At 41.5% G+C, this 11603-nt stretch overlaps 1 pseudogene; it reads left to right on the top strand.

Moving 5' to 3' along the window:
- The first annotated feature begins 6756 nt into the window (after positions 1–6756).
- LOC121503937 lies at positions 6757–11266 on the top strand (annotated as a pseudogene).
- The last annotated feature ends 337 nt before the right edge of the window (positions 11267–11603 follow it).

Below are 11603 nucleotides of genomic sequence, written 5' to 3' on the forward strand. Positions count from 1 at the left end.
CTATTTCAAAGCGGACCCTTTAAGACCTTCAAGCCAATTCCCTGTTGATTACACGGGCTTCAGGACTGACAGAAATAAACATGGAGCTAAGTTTCAAGAGAACTTTGAAGTCGACTAAGCTGAGAGCAGAGTCGTGCTGCTCGCCAGAGCCGGACAGTGACTTCTGACTTAATGAAAATATTCTGTAACCACTCCATTATACACTTGAAGGTTTGAGGGTTAGAGAGTGAAGCAGACACAATGGTTCACAAAAGCCAAAGTCGAGAACTTTCTGTTCCCAGTTGCTGTGGACCAGTCTAACGAGGATGTGTGTTTCTGGCACAAACTTCAGAGAGTGAGACCAGCTTTGCTGTCTGATCGCCTCATGCTCATTATTCCTCGAGGAGAATGAACTCCATAATAAAGGAGGACACTGACTTGTAGCAGACACAGAACTGCCCTTGTAAGCTGACATGTTTTTTATTTTTCAACCTCAAATTGACAACATTCCTCTAAAGCTGTAAAAATCTAACACTGCACTTGCTTCTTTTTAATCTGTTTGAAAGCCTTTAATGTTTCTTTATGCCACTTATCTGTGCTTCACTTTAAAATCACAAAAGAACAAGCCCAATTCAGCCCTGGAATGAAACCGTGAACCTTCATATTAAAAATCAAATTCATGTGGGTTGTCTTTTGTGCATGTGTATCAAATTTAGTGAAATTCAAAATACTTTTTTGCAGTGTCTGACTCTGAGGTAAGGTCTGTCTGCCACACTAAAGTAGTCCTGCTTTCAACGCTTTATCAAAACTCATTTGTAGTCTTGGATTTGGAGTTGTATATAAACAATGTTTTAGTGGAGCACTGGCCTTTCTTAAGTGGGCAAGCTCACTGTGTCTTCCATGTTTGTATCTACATGATCTTTCGAATGCTTTTAAGGTACTTGATTTGGTCTTTGTTGGTCCAAGCAAAGCTGAAAGGATAAAGCAGAAAGAAGAGAAGCTATGTACACAAATTTTGACCCCATTTTTCTATCATCAAAATTAATCACATTGCATAATTTATATATGTAGTGATGTAAAGAATTTTCTCCTGTTTAAGAAAGAGCCTGTAAAATAGAAATTCCCAGATGCTTGGTGATGTATATCTGTTTTATTAAGTCATTTCCACTCCTTTCAATCCTTCCTAAAAAAGTTTAAATGATTCCAGCAGCTTTGATAAAAAACTGCCTAGCACAAAAAATACAGTTCGCTGGTAAAAGTCCCTGTAAAGTGATAAAAAGAAAAAAAATCTTATTTAAGATTTGTTGTATGACAGGCCACTGTGTTGTGAGCCACCGGGCAAAATTTCAGTCATAAGAATATCTTTAAGTTTACTAAATTAAGCTTCAAAACCATGAAAAATGAGGCAGTATAATCTGATCTAGGATGGTGTGGGCGTGTCAGTTAAATGAGCTGAAGCCACGCCCACTAACAAGAAATATAACCCTCAAATTTTATACAATGCTTCAGATCAGAGCACAGCTGCCTGGCTCTGTACCAGAGCAGAGAACGAGAAGTTGGGAAATACATTTATTGTTTTCTGGTTCAAATCTCTCCATTATTACTATTTTGGTGACCTGTAGTCCATCGTGGCTGATAGTTTTGGGAAATCTACCTCAAAATGAACAAAAACACAGCATGTAACTCGGTGTTAAATTTCAACGAAGGCAGTGTTAACAGCATTCTTATCGAAATAAGTCTAGAATATTAAGACACAAATTTTGGATTTCACTTTACAGGAACTTTAAAGTTTGTGGAAACTGTGGAGCTCTGAAAACCTAACGTATAAGAGATTTTTCAAAGGAGTCAAAGCAAACAATATACTTACATTCATCAGGTTAAAAAACCACAACCGAAATACACTTTTTTTTGCACATATTGTATTAGTCAAAGTGCAACTGTTGTTTAATAAGTGTTGACGTCACTTTTTATCCAAGTCTTCATTTGTTTTGGATTTTATTTTTTTGATACCACAATAACTACTGTACAGTGGACTTGTTACTGAGGTATTAGCATACAGTGAGATCTTTAAAAAAGGGGTCTTCACAAGGACAGTATATCTATATACTTTCAGATCACTGCCTGTTGACAGAGAAATGCCTCTTCGGGCTGGCTTCACCAAGTTTCTCTGCTCGTGAGTGCCCTCAAGGAGTCACTGATATTTGTGTGAAGCAGGTTTATTCCATGAACAAGTACCTCTATGGCTTCCAAATACACTTTGAAAGTAACTATCGACTAAAATGCAAAGTGGCCAAATGTCAACACCATGTTAGATTTCTGGAAAACTTGATCTTCATTTTGAAGGGAAATTCAGGTCCCTATTTGTTCTTGTTGATTAACATTTACTTCTTTAGATGTGAAACCAAAGAAGACGGTTTGGAGGTCTGCTTGCATGTTTCTATATTGCACATTTTCTGTATATGTTTCTCTGTCATATTTTAAATGAAGGTGCATTATGGAAAAAAAAATCATGCTTGATTAATCTCAAACCTCTCATTCAGCGTTTATGGTTAAGATAACTGAAAAATGGTGTGCCATCAAGCCCCACTCAAGCAAATAACTCAACCTAATTGGATCACACAACACATACCCCCAAAAATCCAGCATCTTTTGCCAAAAACTGTCTCTCCTGGGTTTTAGGGTGGACATTTTATTTCTTGGAGTTGGCTTTTGGTCTGCAGATTAAGGTCCCTGCATTTACAGCCTGCCCTTGAGCCTCCTTTTGGTCCTCGTCTAGTGGGAGAGCAGCGTTCTCTCTTCTTCTCTGCTCTTACATAGATAGCGTACACATGGATCGATTAAGATAAGAAGCAGACCAAAACACGTTTGCAATTATCTTCAATCCCTGCAGTGCCTCACATCTGGTCCTCCCCTTGGAGAGCACACATACCAACAAAAGTCTGCAGACCAGAAGTGCAGAAAGAAAAGCAGGTCAGGGAGTTTCTATTGTAGCAAACTTCCATTTAAACAAACTGTGTGAACTTATCACAGTGCAAATTATTGTGGGTTGTTGCATGGAAAACATCCGTCCAGGTCATGAAAAGTTGTCCTTTCTTGATCCTAAACTGAAAGTAGCTGGACAGGAGGAGACGGTACATGCAGTACTGGTGGCAGTGGGTTCAGTACAGCCTGCCTGTCTGTCTGTTTTTCTGTCTGTCTGCTTAGAGTCATGTTCTGCAGGTTGTGGTGTGAGTGAGCAGAGGAAGAGCAGAGAGACAGGCCTGGCTGGAGATCATTAGAGCTTGTTAGTATCCCCGTTGCCTGGGGCTGGCAAGGGGCCTCAGTTTGGGGAACCTCCCCTCTGATCCTACTGAGAGGGAAGCAGCATGTAAAGGGGGGGGGGGGGCCAGGGACAGGGGAAGGTTGAAGGGGAGAGCAATGCGGGTCTTCACCACTTACAGTACAACAAACCCCGGAGACGTCCCAGCAGATCTGCAGGTCTGACTTTCATCTCCCACACCCTCAAGGCCATTAGGCAGTTTAGCCGGGAAACGGCTGCTAAAATATACATCTGTCTCAGTGTCAGCACATACCAGTTCTCCTCCGTCTGCCTGCCGCCGCCAGTCGATTCAATATTCAAATCATCTGTCTCCGTAAGCGTTTGATGTCAGCTCTTAACGAGCTCTGTCTCTAACACTGACAGGCCCGTGGACAGAGTTGCTGTTTACTGTCAGGGATGGAAAACGCTGCCTTCCATTGTTTCGTCATACATCGATAAGATCCAATGAGAATACTTTGTTTGAATAAGTGCTTAAAGGAGCTCCGTGCAATTTTCAACTCAGCAAGTCTGTTTCATTCTCTCAGCAATCCTGATGACACTTTTGCAAAAAACAGGTTAATGTCAGAACCAAAGGGTTACTGGTGCATGCAATGGTTGATGAAAATCAAGTGGAAGCTCCTAGATTATACCATAATCTAAATGTTCTGATGTTGGGGAAAAATTCATGTTGGCAGATGCTGGGTTCATGTAATTGCATGTATGTGTTGCAGGTAAAGTAGAAACTATTAACAACACCCTGGCTGGGAAATGTCAAACAAAGTAAATATCCAAAAACACTGAAAAGGGGAAAAACATGACCACACTAATGGAGAAGAGGAACACAAATGCTAAAAGATTAAAATAAAAGAAATGGCCTAAAACGTCAATGAAATTGGAAATTAGCAGACTGTCACCACACATTTGACGGGCGTTCATGTGCAAGAAATTATGAAAATTAGTAAGTATTTATGATCTGTGGTACCTGATTTTAGAAAAAATAAAGGTTTTCATAAAAAAAAGTTCTATCCTATGTAAGATACTGTGCTTCTTTATAACACACAATTACATTTAAACAGAGCGCAAAAAATAAGGACATTTGTGTTGAGCAGATTATTTCTTTGTTGTAACAATACTTTTTGGCAAAAAATCTTATACAGCTGGAAAGCCTTTTTATTTCCCTATCAAATGGTGTCACATTTGTATGGAATCAATTTGTCGGATGAGCAGCAGAGCTTAAAAATTTGCCAAATCTTCCCATTCCATTATTTTTCTGTTGCTACTGACTCTTGTTTGACATCTATGAAGACGTTTCCTCACCCTGTCAGCACCTAGAAACCGTACGCCATCTTCTTCAGATTTGCGGCAAAATGTGGCCAAACTGCTCTCTGCCCAGACAATCCTGAACAGACTTCGTGCTGCCAATCTCCGGTCTCATAGAGCTGCCAGGAGGCCTGCCATGACTTCCCTTCACCGCCAAGCCCTTTGCACCGGCAACATCTGCACTGGAACCTGAATGTGTGAAGGAACTTTATGTTCAGGGATGAGTCCAGATTCTGCCAATGGCAATTGGATTGTAGGGTCAAAGTGTGGAGCAGGCGCTGAGAAAGCTAGTCTGATTGCTGCATCGATGTGATGGTGTGGGACAACATCTCCCTCACTGGAAAAACAAGGTTTGTCATCATTGGAGGCAATCTCAATGCAGAAAGATATTAAGATGAGATTCTGCAACAGTGGCAATCCCATATCTCCACAGTCTGGTACCGAACTCTATTCTCCAACATGACAACAGTCACCCTCACACAGCGGGATTTATTGGAGACAACCTCCAGGATTTGGGAGTGGAGAGGATTGAATGGCCTGCCAGCAGTCCTGACCTTAACCCCACTGAACACTTGTGGGATCAGCTTGGGCGTGCTGTTTGTGCCAGAGTGATCAACACAACCACACTTGCGACAAATGCTGGTTGAAGAGTGGGATGCCATCCCACAAGTGTGTGTATCCAGGCTGGTGACCAACATGAGGAGGAGGAGGAGGAGCCAGGCTGTTGTGGCTATGAATGGTTCTTCCACAAGCTACTGAAGCTCCTGTTTGTTGAATGAATAAATTGTTAAATTGCCAATATGTCTTGTTTTTCAAACTTCAATCATCCAATCCACCAAATATCCAACAAGAGTCAATGTCAAAATAAGCTGTTTGGCAATGGCAGAGAAGATTTAGCAGATTCTTCATGGGCACAACCCACATACTCAGCTCTGCTGCTCATCCCACAAATGCATGATCCTTACAAATATGGCACCATTAAAAGGTTAAATAAATAGATTTCCAGCTTTATAAGATTTACTGCCAAAAAGCATTGTTACAACAAAGAAATAATCTACCAAACACAAATTTCCTTATTTACTTATTTTTTGTGCTAGGTTTATTTAACTTTGAACTTGTTTAATAGGAAGGCCGTACTGTTTTCCTTCAAGGTACTCATTGCATAACACTGTTTTGCTTTCTTAAACTGTCTCTCTCCTGCACAGTTTCCTCCTTCTCATGTCATGTGTCATTTCTGATCATGTTACTGTCATGCGAGGGGATAGTTCACGAGGCTTCAGCATGTATGTGTGTGCATGTGTTCATATTTGGGTATGCGTGCAAATCCGCTCATTCGTTGGAATTCCTATGTATACGACTCGCGTTCCTTTAAACTCTGACATTCAACATGCAACCCCCCCACTGCTCTGCTTTCTTACACTACATGACCTTTGACCAATGTGGATGTGAACCTTTAAAACCTGTCATTTTCCACAGAAGCTGTCAGCAGGGGTCCTATCTGCACCTTTTACTTAACAACTGACAGTGGAGGCCTTCATCATTGTGCATACTGCTGTAGCTATATATGGTAGCATAAACTGTCATGATCACTTTTATTTAAACAGCTGTCTCATAACACGTTTTATGGGCCATTATGTGATCATGGTTCTATAGTTCCTAAGATTTTTATTTTCTAATTTTTTCTATCGATTTTTTTCCTCTGTTACTCACTGTAGGAAACTATAGAATCAGAAGTTTGAGTTATGGTGTTTTTTTCTTAGTAATTAGTGTAATTATTGAATTAAAAGCAGCTAATTAAATTGGTTAACAGACATAAATTTGTATCAAATAGAGTAAAAATATTGTGGGGCCCATGCTTCTCCCTTCAAAAATGTCCAAATGGTATAGTCCACCCGTTGTGCTGGAGAACAGAGTCTGGAGGAGAGGAGAATGATGACAGGAGTGGCGTAGCCTAAACAGTTTAGATCGGGGCAAAAAAAGAAAGAGAAAGGAGGCAGAACAAGGGGGAACAACTCTTTGACAAGTTCTTTTCAAAGAACGGTGAGTGCACGTGAGTAAAGAAAGCAGGGACAAAGAGCAAGATGATGATAGTGGAGGAGAAAAAGCAGAGACAGAGAGAAGGAGCGTTTTAGGAGAAGAAAGCAGGGATAGAGAGTAAGATGAGAACATTTGAGGAGAAGAAAGCAGGGATAGAGAGCAAGATGAGAACATTTGAGGAGAAGACAGCAGGGATAGAGAGCAAGATGAGGATGATGGAGGAGGATAAAGCAGGGACAGATGGCAAGAAGAAGAGGATGTTGGAGGAGAGGAAAGCAGAAAAAATGAAGGTCTGTCTTAGGGTTATAAAGAGGAGGAGAGGAGAGAAGATGAAGGTGAAGAAGGTGAGGGCAATGCAGATGAATTTCTGCCAGTCGACCCAGGATCATGTCCAGAGAAGCTCACCTATGAGGAAAGACAGTTGTTGCAGACTGACATAAAGATACAGACATACAAAAAATGGCTCCAAAAGACAACAAAGGCAAGACATTTCCAAATTGCCTTCAATATTCAAAGTCAGCCAATGGGCATGACAACACAAGAAGAGATTGGCTCATAATGGGAGTGTAGAGTTTCTGTACTTGATCCCATGCTCTCTGGTTATTCATGAGGTATCAAAGCAGCCCAAAAGAGCACTAAACAGCAAGGATGAACTGAAGGTAGCAAAACTCATATGACAAAAATCCCCAAAAAGTGTGCTACTTGAAATGGAAATGCCAAATAATACAAGTAAATTTAATCCAACCAAAGTAAAAATATTAATCCTTATAGGCAAATTATAGGCAAAGCATACATTAAAATGCACAGATATTCATAAACAAGAGGAACTTTTTTTTTGTTTGGCTGGTTGGCTAATGGGGCCCTGTGTAATTTTCTTTCTGGGGGCCTAAAATCCCTGGCTACACCCCTGGTTGAGCTGCCTGTATGAACACAAACAGCCACTTATTTTCACCCTGACAAATCCTCCAACCACACTTTGTCCCTTTACACCTTCTCCTCTTCCTGGATGCCATGGATGTCGCCTCCTCTTCAGGACTGCTCCTCTGAGGAGAAGTACATCTCACCCCCCGGCAGGATCTTTGTGTCTCTCCGTGGGTCTCCCCCGAGCAAAAAGAGCAGATTAAAACAAACAGGACTTTAATCAGTGGGCCCCTCTTCCTTCTGCTCAGCTGCCGACAGAAGGAGCCCTCTCCAGGAAGGCTGCCTCAAATCAAAGCTTCCTGCTCGCCACTTGCTGCTTCACCGATCCGTATCACAACAACAAAACCAGCAGAAACAATTATTTATTCCTTTTGATGTGGGTTTTGAAGTTACCCCACCTCTTCCACTATGCCACCCCCCCGTTCCTTCCACAACCTCCGCACCCTCCTTCCTCCTCCCCCCCTCTTCCTCGCCCAGCCCCTCCAGCTTTCTGTATCTTTTACTCCCAAGGAAACAAGGTCATGCCAGCTTCTCCGTAAAGGAGGCTGCTTTGAAGGAAGAGCAGCTCCAGACTCAACAGCTTTTACTGTTGAGTCTTTCATTTTACACTGAGGAAAGTGTGTTGTTGGAGAAAAATCTTTATTCACACACATCCCCCCACCCTGCTGAGTGTGTCAGGTTGAAAATGTCACTTTAACAGTGTAATGTGCAGCACATTACTCTTGATTACATTGAATTTGTACTGTTCTAGGACATAATGTGATTATCCAAATTTGACAATTTTTCCCTCAAAATATAAAAAAATCAAATAAACATCAAAGGAAATTGGGAATATTTTTGACGTATTTAAAGAAATGTTCACACGCAGAAAATATAGTTTACAAAAACATTATGATAGCATATTGAATGTGCAAATTCTGGTTAACCTTTTCATCAATTCTGTGATGAAAAATCTGCAAAAAAGGTCTGAAATATGCGAGAGCTGCTTTCTAAAGCTGTCTGTTAACACTATGGCCTCATCAAAAGACATGCAGATGAGAATTATCCTTTTATCATCCGATGAAAGTTTTGATCTCTAAATTCATTTAATTGGGTGGAGGTCTTTTATTTCATTTTTAGTGTGCCAGGCTGACTTTTACTGGTCACACATCATACTCTCAGCAACCATGAACTGGGCTGATTTAAAGTCATTTCAGTCATTCTGGATGCTCTTTCCCATGCTTTTTTTTCACAGCTGGGTGGTTCCTTAGATTTTACCACTTTTTAATGAGTTGAGAGATTCTGGTCTAAAACTGGAGGGAAACTGCCAAGACCTCCACAGATAGTGAATTAAACTGAACAGGCTTCATAAATTTTAAAATTAATCACAGGGTTCACAGCTCTCTGTCTTAATTTTTCCACACATCTTTTATCACTCTTTAAATTAAGCCGGCGCTCTGAAGCTTTTTCATCTCAAAGGTTTGTTAGATGAGAATCAAGTCAAACCAACACTTTGACTTTAAAAAGAAAAATAATATTGTACTATTTGTGCAAATCACTTTAAAAAGTCCAGCTTATCATTGTATTTTTGTATAAAGTGATTCAGTAAGACAGTCAGTGTGTTCATGTTAGAAGAAGTTAAATTACTGGGTTAGTCTGACAAAAATGTAAACAAGTTAATCCAGCTAAAATCCTGCTAAATCGAATCCCTTAAAGTTGGAATAACACACCCATCTCCTCACAGGATCTCTGCTCAGACAGATTCTTGGTCACTTCTCTAACTAAGGCCCTTCTCCCTTGATTGCTCAGTTTTAACAGGTGGCCTCTTGGAAGAGTCCTGCACTCTAAAATGGTATTTGAATGTTTGTTGAAGTAATAATATAGTCTTTTTTTTATTATTTTGTGCTTGAGTGGCAGTAGTGTATTTTTGTGAGTCATTTTGACTTGAAATTGGGAACTGTTTCTTTAACTTTGAACTACATATGCTCAGGTAAAGCACATCAAGTTTGCTTTGGTAACTGCCTAATCTGCAGTTTTACCAAAATGCCTTTGGGCATTAGACACCTTTGCATCATAAGTGAAGTTATGGTATTTTTATGGTATTTTGGAACGGTATTTTTTCACCTTTCAACATACAACCAGTTAGCTGAATGCTAACTGTTAGCACAGTCAAGAGAATGATGGTTCATAACTAGTTGAGAGTGGACAGATCCCCCACCCTATTTGAGGCAGACATTTTCCTATTAATAGATTGATTCTCCGGTTGTACATTCATGCTGGGATATGGACAGTTATCCATTCAAATTTCTTTGTCAAGCTTTAACTCCAGTCAGACTTTGCATGCTGACTGAGGATCATCAAACGCTCCAAATTCAAAAATCAAAAATCTACTTTTACCTTTTTGGGTGTTTACAATCAAACTGTTGTTTGCCACACTTAGAAAAGGGCATTGTGTGATTAAGAAAACACCAGTTGGCCATCAGTTCAGTGTTGACAAAGGAGGAAAACTTGGGACTTTTTGGACTCCCAACAGGGGAATTAGCTGCACCAAAGGCAGAAAAGCTCTAGCTTCTAACTTAAATCAATAATCTGTGAGATGAAGCAACTATGATGGGTGTTTAGGACTTTATTGAACAGAATCAACTCAAAACTGATACTTCTATGACCAATAAGAGAAAAGTAAACCATCAGCAATATGATTATGTATATAATTTTTTTTTTTTTTTTGGGGGGGGGGGGGTTGTTGTTGTTTTTATTTTACAGTGTGGTGCACATGCTCCCATCCCAAATTTTTTTAGAACAAGTTGTAGGAATTTAGTTCCTAATTCAAGAGTTTATCAGTTTTTAAAAATCTCTTCTCCGTGTTATATCCAGTTTTTTATCAGTGGAAAATTCTTGCAGATTACTGTGGATCCTCCAAGGGCTGGAAAAACTCGTCCAGTGGGCTCGGATGGGCTTCAAGCAAGCTTAGTCCAGGTCACTAGTGTTGAAGAAGGGCAAGATCACGGACGAGGTTCCATTTCAACATCAAAGGGTCACTGATTCCAACAGTTTCAGCAATGCCGGTGAAGAGCTTGGGCTAGGTGTTAGACAGCAGCCTCAGGGACTTCTCTTCAGTGCAGTCCACCTACCGGGAAGTGGACAATTGGTTAAGATCAGTCGACAGATCCGGCCTCCCAGGCAAGTTTAAAGCGTGGATTTACCAGCATGGTATTTTGCCAAGGATACTCTGGCCACTGCTTGTCTATGAGGTCCCCATTTCCACCTTGGATCTTGGAGAGGAAGGTGAGCGCTTGTCTCAGGAGACACCTGGGGTTGCCTAGAAGCCTCAGCAGCATCACACTCTATGGGATCACCACAAAGCTCCTGTTGCCCCTGAAGTATTTGGAAAAAGAGTTCAAGGTTACATGGACACAAGAGGTGCTGATGTATAGAGACTCGAGTGACCCAAAGGTGGCCCTGGCAGGAGTGGAGGTGAGAACAGGCAGGAAGTGGAGTGCCCAGTCTGCAGTGCTAGATGCAGAGTTATGACATAGAGCGGGCTTTGGATTGGTCCCAACACCACCTCGGCACAAAGAGAGCAAGGAAAAGGAGAAGCAGAGGCAGATCCAGGAGGAGGTGAGGGCTGCAGTGGAGGAAGGAAGGATGAGCAGAGCGGATGGTCTGAGGCAGCAAGGGGCCTGGCGACGGCCTGGGACTGGCAGCTCTCAGAGGATCAGGAGAAACAGCTGAAATTCGCCCAGCACGTTGTCAGCACCAACCCAAGGCCAGATATCGTCCTGGTCTTAGAGAGCACCAAGAACATCATCATCATGGAGCTGACGTTGCCGTGGGAAGACTGCTTGGGAGAAGCACATGAGAGAAAGATGACCAAATACGACCATCTGGTCATCAGCTGTCGAGATCAGGGCTGGAAGGCGAGATGTGTGCCCGTTGAAGTAGGCTGCAGAGGATTTGTGGGGCACTCACTCCACAAAGCCCTCAGTGCACTCTGCATTACAGGAGGAGCAAGGACCAGAGCCATCAAGAACATCACCGAAGCAGCTGAGAAAGGCTCGAGATCCAGACA

The sequence above is a fragment of the Cheilinus undulatus genome, linkage group 1 (genome assembly GCF_018320785.1).
Source record: "Cheilinus undulatus linkage group 1, ASM1832078v1, whole genome shotgun sequence".
In the NCBI taxonomy this organism is placed as follows: Eukaryota; Metazoa; Chordata; class Actinopteri; order Labriformes; family Labridae; genus Cheilinus; species Cheilinus undulatus.